The sequence below is a fragment of the Pyrus communis genome, chromosome 15, assembly GCF_963583255.1.
Source record: "Pyrus communis chromosome 15, drPyrComm1.1, whole genome shotgun sequence".
Classification (NCBI taxonomy): Eukaryota; Viridiplantae; Streptophyta; class Magnoliopsida; order Rosales; family Rosaceae; genus Pyrus; species Pyrus communis.
Genome location: NC_084817.1, coordinates 7,289,752 through 7,312,169, shown reverse-complemented (window position 1 = coordinate 7,312,169; position 22,418 = coordinate 7,289,752). Strand labels below are relative to the sequence as shown.

General features: G+C 36.9%; 1 pseudogene; it reads left to right on the top strand.

Annotated features, from left to right (window-relative positions):
• Positions 1-3,783: 3,783 nt before the first annotated feature.
• On the top strand, positions 3,784-22,191 carry LOC137716975 (uncharacterized; annotated as a pseudogene).
• Positions 22,192-22,418: the final 227 nt, after the last annotated feature.

Here is a 22,418-nt window from a genome sequence, read left to right as displayed (position 1 = left end):
GGCATAACTATCAGAATTTTCAATTTATATCTTTCACCCCTCGAACTCTATCACGATTGCAATCTTTTAATTTTCAACACCTATTATAGTAAAAACAAATTAAAATAACAACAAAAAGTTATCAAAATTATGCTCATCTAATCCATTCTAATAAATAAAAACCAAAAGTTATCAAAATAACAACAAATTAAAATAACAATTAGAGTGCAAAAAAAATTAATTTAACATAATATATTCTTATATTCCTAAATATTATAAGTTTAGGTTATATTTAATATTGTTAATTTAACATAAATGCTTATAAATATTATTCATTCCATTTTCTCATAGCAATTCAAATTATGCACATCTAATCCATACTAGTAAATAACAACCAAAAGTTATCAAAATAACAACAAATTAAAATAACAATTAGAGTGCAAAAAAATTAATTTAACATAATATATTCTTATATTCCTAAATATTATAAGTTTAGGTTATATTTAATATTGTTAACTTAACATAAATGCTTATAAATATTATTCATTCCATTTTCTCATAGCAATTCAAATTATGCTCATCTAATCCATACTAGTAAATAAAAACCAAAAGTTATCAAAATAACAACAAATTAAAATAACAATTAGAGTGCAAAAAAAAATTAATTTAACATAATATATTCTTATATTACTAAATATTATAAGTTTATGTTATATTTAATATTGTTAATTTAACATAAATGCTTATAAATATTATTCATTCCATTTTCTCATAACAATTCAAGTGACAAAATTAATTAATTCGACTAAATTTTTATTAATTTAACAAAAATAGTAGAAATTTATCTAAGTGCTTAAATTATAATTTTTAAATAAATAAACTTGTGTGTTATACAATTTAAAAATTAAAGAAGTTAGTGATACAAACCTGATTTGTTGAAGAATTCCGACGTCAACAATTCTTTATGTAATCAACTAGCTCAAATAAATTTCCTACAAAAATAAATTGTAACTAAAAATTAAACATAAGAGGAGAAAGTAAAAATATTATAAGCAAGAAAAACTTACTGTTGTGAAGAAGGAATAAATGAAGTTGGAAGACCAAATAAGAAAGGTGAAAGAGAATGAACATGGGGAGGCTTTGAAAATTGGAAGAACGAATAAGAAAAGTGCAAGAGAAGAAAAAGAAAACACGGGGGAGAGGATATAAAGACCATCAATCTGTCGCTTACAACTGACATCGGGTTTCAAAGTATTTAAAAAAATAAAATATATGTCACTCAGAACCGACGCAGGCTTTAAAATATTTAAAAACAAGAATTAGTGTAGCCTAGAAGCGACACACATAATTTATGTCGCTTAAAAGCGACACTATTTTATTTAAAGCGACGCCAGTACTTAAAAATATTAAAATATGTGTCGGTTATAAGTGACATTAAATTTTTACGTCGGTTTAAAAGCAACATAGAAATTTTATGACCCTTATAAGCGACAGTAAATACGACGTCATCTTCAGTGGGTGTCGCAAGTCTCTTTTTCGCCACTATATTATATTAAACCGATGCAACAACTGACACTATAAGGTCCTTTTGTAGTAGTGTACAACAGAATGGTTAGTGTAATGACAAGTGTCATTTGATGATTAGTTGAGGTAGAGTGTTAGTTACAAATGTAAAGGATGATATAAGCTATAAATACCATAAGGATGTATTTATCAAAGTAAGAGGAAAGATAAAGAAAAGTGAAGTATTTCAAATAATTGCTTTGAAGCTTTCTCTCTCTGTATTTGTTGATTTCTTGATTCCTCATTGTTAACACTGCCTACCTAAGAAGCCATGGACGAAAACCAAAGAAGAGCTTCTACTCACACGAGAACCCTTTACTTGTACTAGTGAGTGGTAATAGGGTTTTTTCTGTAAAGAACATATATATTTCTTGTGAGTAGGGACCTTCTTTACCTCGATTTACACCCTAACTGATTTCCACCTATTAAGGGCATCAGCTGGTAACCGTAATATCCTAGTTTAGACTCCAAAGTGGGTTATCCACCACGAATCCGGATCCCCTTTGTGGGGATTCCGGAGATCTATGAATTATATCCGTTCATCGTACATCGTGCAGTCAGTTTTCGTCAGGTACTGTTTGTGTTCAATTTTACATAATTTTTTTTTAAAATAATTTATGACTGCACGATATACGATGAACATACATGATTCACAGATCCCCGGATCCTTACAAAGAAGATCTGAAGAGGATCCTCATTCATCCACCACCCTAAAGGCTTGCTCGGAGTTGTTGTGCTGTGAAATAAAACGTTGTTTTCAAAAGCAAGGATAAAGCTGCTTCTGCTTTTTGCTATTTTGGACCCATGATTTTAACAAAAAGTTTTTTTTCTTTTCTTTTTTCATTTACCAAACACAACTTTAACCCCAGTTTTTACAAAAAAAATTGTTTTTAAAATAATTTCAATAATGTCAAACCAGCCCTAACATGTCCTCCTTTTTAAGGGTAATGTTTGATTCAAATATTAACTCTAATTAATTCTTAATTTAACAATATATTTAAACTTATCATAATTAGTTAAGTCCAATTAGCTAGGTTCAAACACGGAGACTCTTCAATCAAGTGAAAACAACTACTAGACTAAAGACTAATTAAAAGTGACTTCGTTTGAATTCTTCAAAAACGAATGAAACACGATGATAAAAAAACCCATCGCAATTTACGTTGGCCCAGCGGATATTTAAGTTCTTTGGTTGATCAGCTAGTGCATATCAACTAGCATAATTGATTTCCAATCCCTCATTCAAAGTTTGTGACTAATTCATCTTTTTACCTTCAACATAGACAGTTTAGAAGTTTACATTCAGTTCTTCATTCAACATAAAATCTAGTGAGTATTCCAATCTGATACACTAAACAAAACCCTAACATTAGTAATGATTGCAACAGCTTTGGCAGGTATAGCTACTAAAGAGACTCGACTAGTCATGTCTTTTTTTTTTTTTTTTTTTTTTTTTTTTTTTTTTTTAACAAACGATATATCTACACTAAAGGAGTGAGATAAGCTTTATAATAGGCTTGCCATAATAATGTGGTTCAAATTCGTTTTTGGCGACAACGAACCTAAAATCTCTTACTTACAAGTGAAAATGAATATCACTATACTGTAGTACTAAGTGACGATTGGTCATGTCTTTAAGCAAGAACAGTGATTTTAGTGATTGACCTGGACAAAACAGAAAGAAACTTCTATTAGTAGGCCCTCCAAGACTCACACATCTAGTTTTGAATAGCCACTGGTTGTGCTTCTTCACCAAGCCATAAGTCATGGTGGACTCTTTCAACCACCTTAATTATGGTGGACTCTTTCAACCACCTTGATTCCCAGTAATGACTTGTAGAACTACGTTTTGTTTTGCTTCATTAGCATGTATAGTTACAGATCCATCTGGAAGATACGTACATTGAGTAAGTCCCAAGTTCCATAGAGATTGAGGACGTGGTAATTATGGTCCCGAGTTGTAATGGTTAGCATATAGTTAGTGTAATGTAGGTATACTAGCTAGGTAATGTTTTCTCCTCAGACTTACATTGTTTGATGATATTTATTTTATTTTGTCTGATTTTGAAAATGAACCAGGTCCGCGAAAGAATTAGCAACACGTCATAACTAAGTTATGGCAGGTATCCTCTGCAAGGTTTGCTCAATCAATTCACTAGTCTCCTCTCCAAGTCTTCCTCCTCCCTGCCAATAAAAGGACGAAAACATCTCATTTTTTTCAACAACAAAAACTTAGAAGCCATGACCATGAGCAAACAAAAAGTGCTTCTGCAACCTATCATCCTCCTAATAGTAACAGAGGTACTATTAGCAGCAGCCACTTCAGCCCAAACACAATATTTAACCTCTCCACCTCTTCATTCTCCTCCTCCTCCTCCCGGTCAAGAAGAAGTGAAGCCGGGTTGTCAATACATGTGTGGGAATGTTAAAATCCCATATCCATTTGGTACAAAAGAGGACTGTTACTTAAATGAGGATTTCCTCATTACTTGTAATAGCACACATTATGACCCCCCAAAACCATTTCTTAGAAAGAGTAATATGATTGTCACAAACATATCCGTGGATGGGAAGCTTTACATTACCCTAGACACAGCCACACAATGTTACGAAAAATCAGGCCAGCTGAGGGCCGGCTTCACCAACTCTCTTGCTCTTTCCAAATTCTTCATATCAAACACCGACAACGTGTTTGTCGCAGTTGGTTGTGACACCTATGCGTACATTGTGGGATACAAAAATGGAAACTACGGGTACACTGGTGGGTGCACTACAATGTGTGACAGCATTGACTACGTTGTCGATGGTTCCTGCACTGGTATCGGCTGTTGTAAAACACCCATTGCTCAAGGAATGACTTCTTTCGATGTAAGTGCAAGGAGTTATTATAAACATACGAATGTGTCCTCCTTTAATCCTTGCAGCTTTGCCTTCGTTGTCCAAGAGGGCAAGTTCAACTTCAACCGCACTATGTTGTCGTCGGATTATTTGATAAATGCAAAACTTCCGGTGGTACTCGATTGGTCAGTTGGAAATGAGACATGCACCAACGTTGAGAAGAAACAAGTGATGAATTACACTTGCCAGGGCAACACCACGTGTAATGATTTAGAGAATGGATACGGGTATCGCTGCAAGTGCAAGGACGGTTACCAAGGGAATCCATACCTAAATGACTGCTACGGTATTTCTATTTCACTTTATTAGTACTACTAATTAAAATAATATGCTTAATTCCTGAGCATGGTTTATGTTGTTTTTGCAGACATTGATGAATGTAAGGATCCAGACCTCAATACATGCAAGCAAAAATGTATAAATACAGAGGGAAACCATACTTGTTCTTGCCACAAGGGATACCGTGGTGATGGTAGAATAAAAGGAGAAGGTTGCACCCCTGATCCGACCTTTGTTATCCAAATTGTCGTTGGTAAGCATGCATGCACATATGTACTAACAAGTGATTCAATGCTTTTCGACATGTTTTTAAAGAATCCAAACTTCGTTAGAGATGTGATGAAAAAGATGGTCGGCACATATGGTCTAGATAGCAATACATACTCATTTCATTTGGTTATAACTACGTACCAGGGTTTACAATTAATTTGTTGGATATGTAGGAATGGGCGTAGGCCTCGTGTCCCTATTAATGGGCAGCTCTTGGTTGTATTTGGGATACAAAAGATGGAAGCTCATGAAGCTAAAGGAGAAATTCTTCAAGCGAAATGGAGGGATCATGCTACATCAGCAACTTTCAGAACGGCAAGGATCCTCTCATGAAACGGCAAAAATCTTCACAACAGGAGAACTTGAGAAGGCCACCAAAAATTATCATGAGACTAGAATCATTGGCAAGGGAGGGTTCGGTACAGTCTACAAAGGAATTTTAGCAGACGGCCGAGTAGTTGCAATCAAGAAGTCCAAAATGGTAGATCAAAGCCAGACAGAGCAATTCATAAATGAAGTGGTCGTACTGTCCCAAATCAACCACAGGAATGTGGTCAAGCTTTTAGGTTGTTGTTTGGAAACCGAAGTCCCCCTACTAGTTTATGAATTTGTCGCCCATGGAACCCTGTTTGAATACATCCATAACACAACCAAATCATCCAAATTCAACGCGCCTTGGGAAATTCGTCTACGGATAGCTACAGAAACTGCTGGCGTGCTGTCATACTTGCACTCTGCAGCTTCTGTTCCTATAATTCACAGAGATATCAAGTCTACAAATATACTCTTAGATGAGAATCTCACAGCCAAGGTGTCTGACTTTGGAGCCTCAAGATTGGTTCCATTGGACGAAGCTCAGTTATCTACAATGGTGCAAGGAACTCTCGGGTATTTAGACCCGGAATACTTGCAGACAAGCCAGTTGACTGAGAAAAGCGATGTCTATAGTTTCGGAGTTGTCCTCGTCGAGTTACTAACAAGAAAGAAGGCACTTTCGTTTGACAAGCCGGAGGAAGAGAGAAATTTGGCAAAGTATTTTCTTTCAGCACTGAAAGACGACCGCTTGCTGCAAGTTCTTGATGATTGTATTGTGACTGAGGCAAACATTGAGCAGCTTAAGGAAGTTTCTACCCTTGCGAAGAGGTGCTTGAGAGTAAAAGGAGAAGAAAGACCAACAATGAAGGAAGTTGCAATGGAACTGGAGGGGCTGAGAAGGATGGTAAGGCATCTATGGGTTAATGAGAATTCCAATTTAGAAGAAACTGAATGCTTGCTTGGAGGAATATCAATGGAAACTATTAGTTATGAAGGAGGTGGTGATTCAAGTTCGGGGTTTCATAGTATAAGGAACCACGTTGTATTACCAGTTAGTGATGGGAGATGATTGTGCCAGTGAACAAGTCTGTTTTATTGTGCTGTTTTTGCCTAATGTGCCATGGAATACTTATGTCTTATCATTTAATTTCTTTAATTACCTTGTTTAGTTAATTTGGAGTAAATGTAATTTTGTAGTGAATGGAAAAAAATTTGCTCTTAATGATTGTATCCCATGGAGTTCTTTTTTTCCCCTTCTCAAACTACATTCATTGTTTCGTAATGCACATTTTTTTTTTTTTTGAACAAACGATATTTATATATACTAGGGGATGACTTTAGCCTAATAATGGGCTAACAATAATGTGTTTCAAATACGCTTTTGTCGATAATCGAACCTATAATCTCTTACTTATAAGTAAAGAAGAATACTACTAGACTGTAGTACTAAATGGCAATGCACACTGAACTTATAAACGAATGATCAAAATCAAAATTTTATGTAACAGCAGGATTACTCTTAAACGAGCACCAAGTATTAACTGACTAAAATTCAAGCTTAATTAGCTATAAATTAATAAAAACATTACTAATTAGCCATATATTTCTGTTTTGGACTTATTTTTTTATTAATTAGATGTAGATCAGTAACGAATACTAAAGATCAACTATATTATTCTTCACAAACTTACGCATGGCGTGCCTCTTTCTTGGTATCACATCGATCCGAGTCTTGTCGCCCCACCCTCACGGTTCAATCCTCATCTTTTGGGTTGCAATTTGTTTTTCTTTTAAGAAACTTCGCCTTAATGAGAGAAAGTTTATAGTACTCAATGTTTGCATATTCTCTCTTTTGTCTTTCGTCCACGATTCCAAGGTTATACTATTCAATGTTGGCATATATTCCAATGTGTAATTTCCCCCGCCTCTCTTCTGCCTGTCCACTCTTGCAGTTCTTATACTATTCAATGTTGTCATATTCTGTAATTCCTAATTTCTTGTACGAATTTTATTCACCCATATGTGTTCGTGGGGTTTTTCTTATTGACTATCTGGACAAATTAGTAAGAGAAGCTTTCATGGGAATAACAGATGGACTGTGATGGGTCTGCAAAGTACTGCTGGAATTAAAGCTTTGATGTGAACAAAAAAGTGCCTAATTTGATTATAATAAAATAGAAACTGCAACGCTATGCTAATGATTCTTGATTATTATTTCGTGATACTTAATGACTTACAAATAAGATAATCAAGCTGCTCAATCAATTCACAAGTCTTCTATCCATCAATAAACGGACCAAATTTCTCATTTCAAGTTTGAACATCTGGACAACGAACTAAAATTTGAAGAAGCCTCAATTGAGGGTGTGATGAGCATACGAAAAATGCTTCTAATGCTAATTAAGAGTCAAGTGTTTATGCATGGACTAGGATTAGTGATTTTTTCTTATCCAAAGAAACCTCAACGGTACGAAGGGAACTGTAATTTATGATTTAATAAGTCAATACTTTTAAATTTTGACTGGATAAAGAGACAAACTAAGCAGATCTAACTGGATTAGAGGAGTATGAAGAAAAATGCAAGGAAAAACTTTAAAACTAATTTTCTAAGTAAAACATAAAATAAATTCCTCATCACTTGTAAAGACACAAATTATCACTCTCAAAAACCTTTTCTTACACAAACTAATACTAAGGCTACAAACATATCCGTGGATGGGAAGCTGTATATTACCCAATACATTGCTTGTAAGTGCTATAACAAATCGGTTGCGATCATAGATAACATTAAAAAAGAGTCTTCCCTCAGTATGCCTAAAATGTTCACCATATCATACATTGACAACAAGTTCGTGAGCGTTGATTGTGACAAAAAGGATTCATAATCGGTATATTAATTCAAGGGCTCAAATAAAAAAGGTCCTCATATGTCTCAAAATGAAGAACTTAGGAGAGCAGTTCTCGTTAATCTTATCAGTATTTGTTTGATATCTGACGAGCACATTTGGATAAAATGATTTTAGGTAAAATGTTTAAACTAATGATCATATTTAAAGTTGGCCTGCAAAAACTAAATTAGCAAGTTTAGCATCTCATGACTTGTCAATGTATGCATTTAAAACCGAAACAAGATTTAAACCATCCCTCTTCTGTGATGTAATATAAGATCAAAACAACCCTAAAAGAAAAGTAAAAATGGTTGCCATTGCTAAACAGTCCTCTCAAAGTTGTATGTGCAATACAATATAGAGGTAGTCATCAATTTACCCCTGAACTTGTGATCATTGGCCAATTTCCTCCCTCAACTTTAATTTTGGTCAATTTTCTCCCTCAACTCTCATAATTAGTCAATTTTTCCCCTTAACTTTAATTTTGGCCAATTTCCCCCCTCAACTCTCATAATTAGTCAATTTGCACCCTCTTGTGGATAAAAATATTAATTAAATATTAATAAATAAAAAATAAATTATTTTAATATTTTTATTTTAAAACATGTGGGACCCACCCCCTATAATTCTCTACTTTTCTCGCCTTTTTCTTCCTGATCCGTTCCAACTCACCCTTTCTCCCCTGATGCATTCCATCTCTCTCACATCCAATCTCTCTCCTATCTCTCTCACCTTCACCTTCATTCTTCGCCTTCTTATTTGAAAAAAATTTGGACCAAAAAAACCCTCTTTTTTTTTATTTTTTTGTTTTTTTTTTTTGCAGCGGGTCTGTTGGGCTTGGGGACAAGGTTAGCGAGGCGACAAGGATGCAGGGCCTAATTCAATGGGGTCCGGCACAGAGGATCGGCGCCGAAACTCGGAGAGGTTTTTGCGGATTTCTTCCAAGGAAGCAACTTTGGAGGTCCTGGTGGGAGAAGGGTTTGTATATGACGGATTTTGAGGAATGGGTCTTCTCTGTTCTGGTGGCGGCTGCAATTGTTGCTGCTGTTGCCTAAGGCTGGCTTTGACATCGCTGAAATAAGAAGAGCGAGAGGAAGAGTGAGATTGGGGATTTGGGTTTGTGGGTTCCTTCGGGTCAAAAGGGTCCTTTTGGTCAGATGGGTCGTCGTCGTTGGAGGATTTGGTGCAGAAGAGGTGGGTGAGAGATGGGTTCGGATCAAGAAGAAAAAGGGAAGAAAGGGAGAGAATTATAGGGGTGGGTCCCACATGTTTTAAAATAAAAATATTAAAAAAATTATTTTAATTTATTAATATTTTTATTCATAGTAGGGGAAATTGGTCAAAATTAAAGTTGAGGATGGAAATTGACTAATTATGATAGTTGAGGGGGGAAATTGGCCAATGTCACAAATTCAAGGGTAAATTGATGAATACCTCTGCAATATATTACGCAATTCGTTCAATTCCCGAACCAAATAAATAAATATAAATCAAACTCGGCTAACCCACTTTGGGCTGGGCCTTTTGCCAAACAAACTTGGGATTCAATTATGTTTTACTATGGGCCGAACCCATAATAATCTTACTCGGCCCAACTCCATCATTTTGGACCCAAACACACTCATAAAAAGATATACGAGCAAATTGTAGTCGTGGTCCATCAACTTTAACCTAATTGGAGCAATGGTCATTCAACTAAAAATCCATTACGAATGGTCCTCAACTCATCAAAACATGCAGCTATGATCATTTTCGTCAACTCCGTTAGAACTTCCGTCAAAATGAGTCACGTGCCATGCATGTGAGGCTGAATCAAGGGGCAAATATGAACAATCAAATAAGAAAAATTGTATCAATGGTCCCTCAACTTTAATCCAATTGGAAAAATGGTCCCTCAATTTTACTCAATTGGAGCAATGGTCCCTCAACTTTAACCCAATTGTAGCAATGGTCCTTCCAACATAACTCATTTTGACAGAATTCTGGCAGAGTTGACGAAAAGGACCATAACTACACATTTTGATGAGTTGAGGGACCAATGACAATGAAGTTTGAGGGACCATTGCTCCAATTTGATTAAAATTTGATTAAAGTTGAGGGAACATTACTACAATTTAACTCAAGATATACCAATGGTGATGAAGTAAATGAGGCTGTTGGCGGCACCAAAAACAGAACAAAAATGGTGAAGCATGAATGCATGGGTGAATAATGGTGATATGTGACAGGAAAACAACTAAACAAACGAAAACTGAGGAAGACGACAAATGGAGTGTATCTCATGGCCTTGCTCTCTTCATGTCTCTCTGTGTGCTATGCTATCAATTGGATTATCTTCTATCTTTGATAAGTATATTCAACTAATTAATCTGCAATTTGATTCATGCTTCAACTAATTAATCTGCAATTTGATTCATGCTTATCTATATAATTAATTAATTAATGAAGTTGGTGAGGCAAACGTATGGGAACTCGTCATCACTTGTGCCTTCTACTTTAAAGTTTTCTCATTTTATATGATTAAATTGCGAAGATTCCTCAGGTCCAAGTTTTAGGTTGCATCCAAGTTTTCACCCGCAAAGCCAATGAACAAGCACATAGAAAATGTTCAGAGTTCTATTTGTTCCCATAAAAACTAATATTATAAGGAATCAAATCTATTTTATTGATTTAGATAAAAAATTTATAGTTCAAGCGACCAAAAATATTAGTTGTATATGATGCCCAGTGTTTCAAGTATCCTTCCGAAACATCTCCTATATAAAAAAGTGAGATTTATAAACTTTTTCTTTGTATTATCATGTAATTAGTTAAGTCCAATTAGATTCAAACATGGAGATCCTTCAAACACGGTAATAAAACCCATCACAATTCACATTTGCTTAACAGATAATTACTTTGGTTGATCGGCTACTACATGTCAACTAGTATAATTGATTTCCAATCTCTTATTCGAACTTTGTGACTAATTCATCTTTTACTTTCAATTTAAACAAGTTTAGAAATTTGCATTTGTTTCTTCATTCAACATACTTCTAATTTAGCGAGTATTCCAAAATCCGATACACCAAACAAAACCCTAGCACTAGTAACCATTGCAACAGCTTTGGCAGGTGTAGCCGACTGCTCGGCGAGTAGTGTCTTTAAGCAGCGACAGTGATTTTAGTGAATTTTTATATAGTTTGACCTGGACAAACTGGTTGTACGTCTCACCAACCAATTCCAAGGTCAGCCGCGTTTTAACTCCGAAGACTTAAGACTTTGTGATTGCTCCCCCAAGCCATAAGTTAAAGTTATGGTCGACTCTTTCAACCACCTTAATTCCCAGTAATGCCTTGAAGAACTCGGTTTGTTTTGTTTCAATAACATGTATAGTTAGAGATCCATCTGGAAGATGCGTGCGTTCAGTAATCCCCAAGTTCCATAGAGATCGAGGATGTGATAATTACAGTTCCAAGTTGTAATGATATAGTTAGTATAGTTTAAATATTTCTTTTTTCGTTAGACTTACATTGTTTAATGATATTTATTTTATTTTGTCTCTGATTGTGAAAAATGAACCAAGTCCACACAAAAATTAATAACACATCATATCTAAGTTATGTCAAAATCGCAAGTCTCCTCTCCCAGTCTTCCTCTCCAAGTCTTCCTCCTCCCACCTATAAAGGGACTAAAACATCTCTTTTTTCAACAACAAAAACTTAGAAGCCATGACCATAAGCAAACAAAAAGTGCTTCCGCAACTTATCATCCTCATAATAATAATAATAGAGGTACTATTAGCAGCAGCCACTTCAGCCCAAACACCACAATTAACCACCCCACCTCTTCCTTCTCCTCCTCCTCCCGGTCAAATAGAAGTCAAGCCGGGTTGTCAAGACAAATGTGGGAATGTTAGCATCCCATATCCATTTGGTACAAAAGAGGGCTGTTACTTTAATAAGGATTTCCTCATTACTTGTAATAGCACACATTATGACCCCCCAAAACCATTTCTTAGAAAGAGTAATATGATTGTCACAAACATATCCGTGGATGGGAAGCTTTACATTACCCAATACACAGCCGTACAATGTTATGAAAAATCAGGTCGGCCGATGCCCGGCTTCACCAATTCTGTCACTCTTTCCAAACACCGACAACGTGTTTGTCACAGTTGGTTGTGACACCTATGGGTACATTATGGGATACAAAAATGGAAACTACGGATACACTGGTGGGTGCACTACGGTGTGTGGCAACATTGACTACGTTGCCAATGGTTCCTGCACTGGTATCGGCTGTTGTCAAACACCCATTGCTCAAGGAATGACTTCTTTCGAGGTAAGTGCAATGAGTTTTACAAATCATACGGATGTGTACTCCTTTAATCCTTGCGGTTTTTCCTTCGTTGTCCAAGAAAGCAAGTTCAACTTCTTCTCCAATATATTGTGGTCGGATTATTTGAAAAATACACAACTTCTGGTGGTACTCGATTGGTCAGTTGGAACTGAGACATGCTCTAACGTTGTTGAGAAGATACAAGTGATGAATTACACATGTCAGGGCAACACCATATGTTATGATGTCGAGAATGGATACGGGTATCGCTGCAAGTGCAAGGACGGTTACCAAGGGAATCCATACCTAAATGACTGCTATGGTATTTCTATTTCACTTTACTAGTACTACTAATTAAAATAATATACTTAATTTCTGAGCATGCGTTATGTTGTTTTGCAGACATTGACGAATGTGAGGTTCCAGAGCTCAATGCATGCAAGCAAAAATGTATAAATACAGAGGGAAACCATACTTGTTCTTGCCACAAGGGGTACCATGGTGATGGCAGGAAAGACGGAGAAGGTTGCAACCCTGATCGGACCTTTGTTATCCAAATTGTCGTTGGTAAGCATGCACATATATACTAACAAGTGATTCAACGCTTTTCCACATTTTTTTAAAGAATCCAAATTTCGTTAGAGATGTGATAAAAAAGATGGTCGGTACATATGGTCTAGATAGCAATACATACTCATTTCTTTTGGTTATAACTACCAGGGTTTACAATTAATTTGTTGGATATGTAGGAATCGGCGTAGGCCTCGTATCCCTGTTAACGTGCATCTCTTGGTTGTATTTGGGATACAAACGATGGAAGCTCATGAAGCTGAAGGAGAAGTTCTTCAGGCAAAATGGAGGGATCTTGCTACAACAGCAACTTTCAGAACGGCAACGATCCTCTCATGAAACGGCAAAAATCTTCACAACAGGAGAACTTGAGAAAGCCACCAAAAACTATCATGAGACTCAAAACATTGGCAAAGGAGGGTTCGGTACAGTCTACAAAGGAATTTTAGCAGACGGCCCAGTAGTTGCAATCAAGAAGTCCAAAATGGTAGATCAAAGCCAGATAGAGCAATTCATAAATGAAGTGGTCGACTTTCCCAAATCAACCACAGGAATGTGGTCAAGCTTTTAGGTTGTTGTTTCGAAACCGAAGTCGTCCTACTAGTTTATGAATTTGTCACCCATGGACTATTTGAATACATCCATAACACAACCAAATCATCCAAATTCAACGCGCCTTGGGAAATTCGTCTGCGGATAGCTACAGAAACCGCTGGAGTGTTATCATACTTGCACTCTGCAGCTTCTGTTCCTATCATTCACAGAGATGTCAAGTCTACAAACACACTCTTAGATGAGAATCTCACAGCCAAGGTGTCTGACTTTGAAGCCTCAAGATTGGTTCCATTGGACGAAGCTCAGTTATCTACAATGGTGCAAGGAACTCTCGGGTATTTAGACCCAGAATACTTGCAGACAAGCCAGTTTACCGAGGAATGTGATGTCTATAGTTTCGGAGTTGTCCTCTTAGAGCTACTAACAGGAAAGAAGGCAGTTTCCTTTGACAAGCCGGAGGAAGAGTTAAATTTGGCAATGTGTTTTCTTTCAGCACTGAAAGACGACCGCTTGCTGCAAGTTCTTGATGATTGTATTGTGACTGAGGCAAACGTTGAGCAGCTTAAGGAAGTTTCTAACCTTGGAAAGAGGTGCGTGAGAGTAAAAGGAGAAGAAAGACCAACAATGAAGGAAGTTGCAATGGAACTGGAGGGGCTGAGAAGGATGGTAATGCATCCATGGGTCAATGATGAATCCATTTCAAAAGAGATTGAGCACTTGCTTCGTTCCTCCCTGTTGTGCCTTGGTCCGTTCGTTAGTGCGGAACCGAGATTCAGATTACAACCTCACCAAAATCACACACAGTTGAACAAAATAAAATACAAGAAATAAAGACACCAAGAAATTTACGAGGTTCGGCAAAAACCTGCCTACGTCATCGGAGAAATATTGCTCTTCACTATGAGAATAACAGTACAAGTATACATGAGTTAAATCGACATAACCCAATCCCATATCCCTTGTACACACACTCACAGAATTTTCCCAAGAGCCTCACTCTACCCCAAGAGTTCTTTCACTAGAATACTTTTCACTCTAGCTCTCTTGATATTCTCTCAACCCATGTCCATGGTAGAGCCAAATGCTCACACCATCTCTTTGGATGCTCTCATTCTCTCATCCGTATCCTTGTTTTGCCAAATGCTTTCTTTTTATGCTTTTCTTAATCCAAGCCTTCTCCCACAAAACATGGCTTTGAAAAAGCCACAAAACATGACTTTGAAAAAACCACAAAACATGGCTTTGAAAAAGCCACAAAACATGGAGCAATTTAAGCCACAAAACAAGGAAACATTTGGCCATTATCCAACAATCTCCACCTTGGCCAAATTGTACCAAAGTCCATTGGCCTTACGTACCAGCATGCACGCTCTGAATCAACCTCGTTGGTCCTGTTCCGATTCAGTTACTGCCAATGCATGTGCAGCTGCTGCAAGATAAAAATCACCATTTAGCTTCAGACAGGATCTCAACACATCCTCGTCTCCTCCAGCATGTTTTCCTCCTCTTCATTGTCTGCAACCTGGAAACTCGTCAGCGCGCCTATTTCCAGCAACAACCCATCGAGCCAGACAAAATTCCCACACTTCCTCCTACCTCAGGACCTTCTCATCACCTGTGAATCCCATAGCTCCACCTGCTGCAAAACCCCTGCAACACTTGAGACTAAACATCACCAGGAGAAGTGTTGCTTCGAGTACCTAGAGGGCATACTCAAAGTCTTCCACCACAAACTTGCTAACCCGGCCTTGCACCCATAGCACTGTGGACCCTTGCCTCCGGAACCGAATCCGAACCTGCTGTCTCTCTCAGATCCTCTTTCCAATTTTCTTCCACGATTTCAACCTTGAATAGCTTAAGCAGTCTTGTGCCCACCATCATCCATGGTCTCTTGTGTGTATCATTCCACACCAAAGAAGCTTGCACCTGCTCCAAACTTACTGTTTCTTTCCTTGCAGTAAAGTTTCACAAGGTTCTCGTACAAATCTGAAAGTGAGGTAAGAAGAAAAAGGCCTTTGTCTTCTTCCTCAACATCAACTTTCGCAGTTGATCCAAGCATCCCTAAACACGGCTTCTATTTCTTCAGGCTTCCATTACTCTCCTTTACCAAGAGCAAAACCGCCTCTCCCTTTAAACTGCTCAACTGAAAATTCCATGGTGAACAACAAATCTGGACCTCCCACGAACCAAAGCCCCCAACGATGCTCTGATACCAATTGTTGTGCCTTGGCCCGTTCGTTAGTGCGGAACCGAGATTCAGATTACAACCTCACCAAAATCACACACAGTTGAACAAAATAAAATACAAGAAATAAAGACACCAAGAAATTTACGAGGTTCGGCAAAAACCTGCCTACGTCCTCGGAGAGATATTGCTCTTCACTATGAGAATAACAGTACAAGTATACATGAGTTAAATCGACATAACCCAATCCCATATCCCTTGTACACACACTCACAGAATTTTCCCAAGAGCCTCACTCTACCCCAAGAGTTCTTTCACTAGAATACTTTTCACTCTAGCTCTCTTGATATTCTCTCAACCCATGTCCATGGTAGAGCCAAATGCTCACACCATCTCTTTGGATGCTCTCATTCTCTCATCCGTATCCTTGTTTTGCCAAATGCTCTCTTTTTATGCTTTTCTTAATCCAAGCCTTCTCCCACAAAACATGGCTTTGAAAAAGCCACAAAACATGACTTTGAAAAAACCACAAAACATGGCTTTGAAAAAGCCACAAAACATGGAGCAATTTAAGCCACAAAACAAGGAAACATTTGGCCATTATCCAACACTCCCATCTGCTTTTATCTTGTGTCCCACAACCCTTTTCAAACCCAGATCCCACAAAATTCAAAAAAAAAAAAAAGCAAAGAATTTGCAGCGGTTCTCTATTCAAAACCAGAACCAACTCTTAAAATTTGAACCCAGATAACCTAGAAAATCCTAAAATTCGAACTTAGAAAACTCAGAAACCCAGAAAACCCAGGAAATTCAAAAAAACAAAAAATTTGCAGTGGGATGGTCATGGTTGTTTCAATCACACATGCACCTAGAAAACCCAAATCAGATCCAACCCTTATCCTCCACCTTTGAGCCAATCACACATGCAGCCCACCTTTTTCAATCTCTTTCTTGCTCTATGTTTTGATTTTAAGATTTAAAAAATATTAAATGATTTTTATATTATTTTACTTTTCTTTTATTGTTTTAATATTTAAAAATTATTAAATGATTTTTTTTTTGTTTTTAATAATATATTAATAATTTTTTAATAAAAAGTAGACCCCGCCTCATGCCACTTTATCATTTAACAGAGGAACTGATAGAAGGTATGACATTGCAACAAATTTCAAAGATAAGGAATGACATTGAAACTTTTTAAAGACGAGGTATGAAACTGTTAATGACCCAATAATTGAGGTATTTTTTGTAATTTACCCTTAAGATTTGCAATTAATTTTGTGAGAGGAAGTGAAGAGGCAGGAGGGAGAGGTGAAGTGCAGAGGCAGGAGGCGCAGAAGATGAAGTGAAGAGGGAGATGATTTGCAATAAAAAAAGTTGGTCTATTCTTCTAATTAAAATAAAGGCTGAGAGAATTTGCAAACCTGAAACATAATTAGGTTTTTAAAAATTAAATAACTACAATATAATATTTTATAACATAATATTAGTTGTTTTTTATTTTTTAACGTAAAAGTAAATTAAAAATGATAAAAAAATAATTTGGGTTGTAAAAATATTTTAGTCCATAGTTTAGTCCCGCACTACACCAAACACTTGACTATTCTTATCCTGCTTAGTCCAAGCCAAGCCAAACCAATCCAGCTTAGTCTTTGAAGCTAGTCCAGTCCGAGATAGTTTGGTGTGACAAACGCACCCTAAAAGAATTAGGACTCAAAGCTGATGAACAAGACTTTTCCATATCTAATTCTCACACTATAACCGGATCCAATGTTATGTTTATACTCATATTCTAACAACACGAGGATTACTCTTAAACGAGCATCAGGAAGTAACTGACTAAAATTTAAGGTTATTAGCTATAAATTAATAAAAAATTACTAATTAGCCATATATTTCTGTTTTGGACTTAATTTTTATGAATTAGACGTAGATCAATAAGGAGTGCTAAGATCAACTATATCCTTGTTCACAAACTTATGCATGGCGTACCTCTTTCTTGATATCACATCGATCCGAGTCTACTCTCCCCATCCTCACGGTTCAGTCCTCATCTCTTGGGTTGCAGATTTTTTTTCATTTTAAGAAACTTCGGAGGTAAGAGAGAAAGTTTATACTATTCAATGTTGGCATATTCCCTCTTTTGTCTTTCATCCATAGTTCCTAAGTTTTACAAATCAATGTTGGCATATATTCCGGATCATGATCCTCATCTGAGCTAAGGATGAGGATTTCATCCAACGGTTATAATTATTATAACTCTAAACGGACCTTCTTGTTTGTAACAGTTGAATAAAAATCCAATAGCCCACACTTCTTAGTCAGGAGGATCCTCATCCTTAGCTCAGGAGAGGATCCTGATCCATATATTCCAACGTGTAATTTTCCCCCCATTCTCTTCTGCCTGTCCACTCTTGCAGTTCTTATGCTATGTTGTCATATTCTGTACTTGTTCTACGAATTTTATTCACCCATATGGGTTTGTGGGGTTTTTCTTCTTGACTATCTGGACACGTTAGTAAGAGAAGCTTTCATGGAATAACAGATGGACTGAGATGGGTCTGCAAGCACTGTTGGAATTATTGATGTGAAAAAAAAAAGTTGACTAATTTGATTATAATAAAATAGAAACTGCAATGCTACGCTGATAATTCTTGATCATTAATTTCGTGATAACTAATGACTGACCAATACGATAATCAAGCTGCTCAATCAATTCACAAGTCTTCTACCCATCAATAAACGGACCAAATATCTCATTTCAAGTTTGAACATTTGGACAACGAATTAAAATTTGAAAAAGAAGCCTCAATTGAGAGTGTGATGAACATACAAAAAATGCTTCTGACACTTATTAAGAGTCGAGTGTTTATACATGAATTGGGATTTAGTGATTGTTTTTTTATTCGAAGAAACCTCGACAGTATGAAGGGAACTGTGATTTATAATTTAACAAGTCTATACTTTTAAATTGATTGGACAAAGGGACGAAATAAGCACGCCTTTGGATTAGAGGAGTAGGAAGAAAAATGCAAGAAAAAACTTTAAAACTAATTTCCAAATAAAACATAAACTAAATCCCTCATCACTTGTAACATCACAGATTATCACCCTCAGAAACCATTTCTTACACAACCTAATATTAAGGTTACAAACATATCCGTGGACGGGAAGCTGTATATTACCCAATATATTGCTTGTAAGTGCTATAACAAATGGGTTGCGATCATAGATAACATTAAAAACAAGTCTTCCCTCGCTATGTCTAAAATGTTCACCATCTCATACATTGACAACAAGTTCGTGGGCTTTGGTTGTGACAACAAAGGACTCATCATCGGTAGATTAATTTAAGGGTTTGAATAAAAGAGGTCTTCACAGGTCTCAAAATGAGGATCTTAGAAGAATAGTTCTTATTAATCTTATAAGTATTTGTTTGGTATGTGACGAGCATATTTGGAAAAACTGATTTTAAAGAAAATGTGGAGGTTGGATATTTTTTTCATAAAAATACAAATATCAAGGGTAAATTACACTTTACCACCTCAGGTTTGAGTTACACTTTACCACCTCAGATTTGAGGTCTATTACAACCTCATACAACATCTTAAAAAAAATTCACTTTCATAGTTCATATACTATTTTATTTTAATATAATACATCCGTTACATTTTTCATCCATTGGTCCGTTAAGAGCTAACGTGGCAGTAATGGATCACATTACACGTCAACCCACTCCCTCCAAAATTTGGACACGTAGATATCCATCTGCCACTTCATGCCAACTTAGCAAAAAGTGCCACGTGGCCAAAATTTTAAATTTCCTACTGAAATTTGAATTGTTTCAAAAAATTTGAATTAAAAATTTCTCGCCCAATTTTTTATTTTTAAAAATTCCTATTTCTTTATGGGTTTTGGCGGCTAAATTATGAACAATTGCATCAGATGCAATCCAAAATGCAGAAATGCATATTCCCACATAATTGAACTTGGTAATCAATGAATAGGCAAAAATGCATTCCAATATCCAAATAGGCAACTAAATTAGCAATATATTTCACAAGAGTTCAACTGAAAATAACAAGCATGTTCCATATATTGGCAACCAAAGCTAACATTGTAGACATCGAAATTTCGGTGAAACAAATGTTCACCAACGCATTAAAGTTTTGACGTTTCAGGGCATACATGGCAGACGCCACGTGTCGTACAAATGTACACATGGCGTGTGACTCAACAAAATAGGAAGAAATACCCTTGGAGGATTAAACAACTTTTTCTTCTCATTTTGGGCAATGACAAGGCAAGCACACTTCAATCCATTACGGATCAAAACAAGTTTTTCTCATTTGGGCAATGACAAAGTTAGACCACTTCAAGTTTAAAATGGTATTAAGTGGGAAATTAGGCCATAAATTAGACCACTTCAATTTCAATATTGCATTAAGTGGGAAATTAGGCCATATGTTAGACCACTTCAATTTCAATATTGCATTAAGTGGGAAAATTAGGTAATGGTGCTTGGGTGGGAAAATTTTGTAGTGGTGATTCATTCTCAAAGCCTATAAATAGGCTTCTTCATCAAGGTATGTCATTCTTCATCACAGAGTCCCCAACCGTAAGAGGACCCTTAGGGGATAAGAAAGATGGCTGCCATATATTGTCTTGAGAAGACATGTCAGCATCTTCCCCAACGTTCAGATCAAGACGACGGTCAGATGGGCAAGCCATTTGCAGAAATGATGAAGGAAGAAAAAGTCGGGCAAATCGAATTCTTAGAAATGCTAAAGGAGGGAAAATCTTAAAGGCAACAACTCTCTGAGCATGCTTTTAGGAACACAATTGATGCCTTTATAAAAAGAAGAGGCAACAGGGCCATTGGTTCAGAAATCGAAGAGGCATTGTTCTCCGAATTTCAAAAGCCGGATTTTCTGGGATAAAGCTTGTCATTGCACACGCAACCTCAGCTTTGCAGAAATCATGGGCAACTTTGCCAAGATTTCTGACAAAGTTGAAAACGCGTGAATCTTACTGTTTCAATTACCCAATGGTTGCCGACAAGAGTAAAAGAATAGTGCCACTACTGGCAGTTGGGAAATTCCTATATATGTCGACCTTCGTCCTCTAAAGCAAGGCAGACATGCAAAAATAACCCTTCCTCACCTTTGTGAGTGCACTCCCGGCAAAGCCTTTCAAAATTCTCAGTCTTCTTCCTCCCCAAGAATACCTCTACAAACAAGTCACACCAGAGCAAAAGTATCTCATATCATTAGGGTCGAAAGTAAGAGTATCTCATATCATGCTTTCTCCATGTCCTTTTCTTTGTCCTTGTTATTCCCTGCAGGACAAGGAGAAAGAGAGCAATCAGCCGGCACTTGGAATCAACCTTCCGATTTGAAACGGACTGCCTGGAACCTCTTCCCTGATTGCTTACTTAGCCTTGTTCTCGAGTACTAATCTTCAACTGTTGATGTACTTCCAAAGAAGATACCATATCTGCCTGGAGAACAGATAAGGCAAGTGAAAATAATATATCGAAGCATGTGGAGATAATCGCAACAAAAACACGTGCCTGTTCATTCGCTACTTCTTAAAATGCAAAAGTATCTCATATCATTAGGGTCGAATGTACTCTATATTTGATGGACTTTTTTTTACCCTCAAATTCTTGAGTCGGCTCGCTAAGACGTGGTGAACCACACGTGCTGATTCATCCCCGACGAGACCGAATACCATTTGCCACGTGGACCTGCTCATGGTCCTATTCCATTCAAGAACAAGCCTCGACAGCCCTTGAAGAAATCATAAGTTCGATTTAAGATCAAATGTCCACCGCTTTTGAATCAAGTTCAACTTATATAAAATGAGTAAATTCAGACATTTGGTGGAAGTTTGGTAGAAGAAACCGCCCAGCCTAGTTCAAGATTAAACATGCAAAAAAGCTACTTCTTCAAAAGCAAAAGTATCTCATATCATCAGGGTCAAAAGTAAAGATATCTCATGGCATGCATTTTTCCTGTCTTTTCCTTTGCCCTTGCTCTTACCTACAAGACAAGGAGAAAGAAAGCATTTAGTCGGAACTTGAAATCAAACTTCCGATCTAGAACTGATTGCCTAGAATCTTTGCATGGTTACTTACCTAGCATTGCTCTCGAGTGCTAGTCTTCAACTGTTGATAGATCTCGAGTTTCCTCAGCGAATACTTCAGAACAGTTGATATGATATGGGCTCTTTACACTGAAGCTACCAAGTATAGATGAGTCGCTGAGAAGTAATGCTCTGAAGAACCATTTGAAGGCAAAAGGTTGTGTACCACTGTTGCCATGCAAAAGAAACAAGCAGAGAAGAATGCAGCATGGTGAGCTGTAACATATCACTATAGCATGACGCCCTTCCTTGCAGAACCATATAATCCAGATGGAGGAGTTTAAGTCAAATCCAAGCTCAGTATCATTGCTCTAATCGAAGAGCTCAAGAAGCTTCAACAATATTTCGCTGGCACTGTCGTCGAAGAACAAAGCCTCGTCGTGCAACACCATCAAATCACCACCACCGCTAGGGAACTCTCCTCTTCCTTGCTTGGATCTCCAATCCAG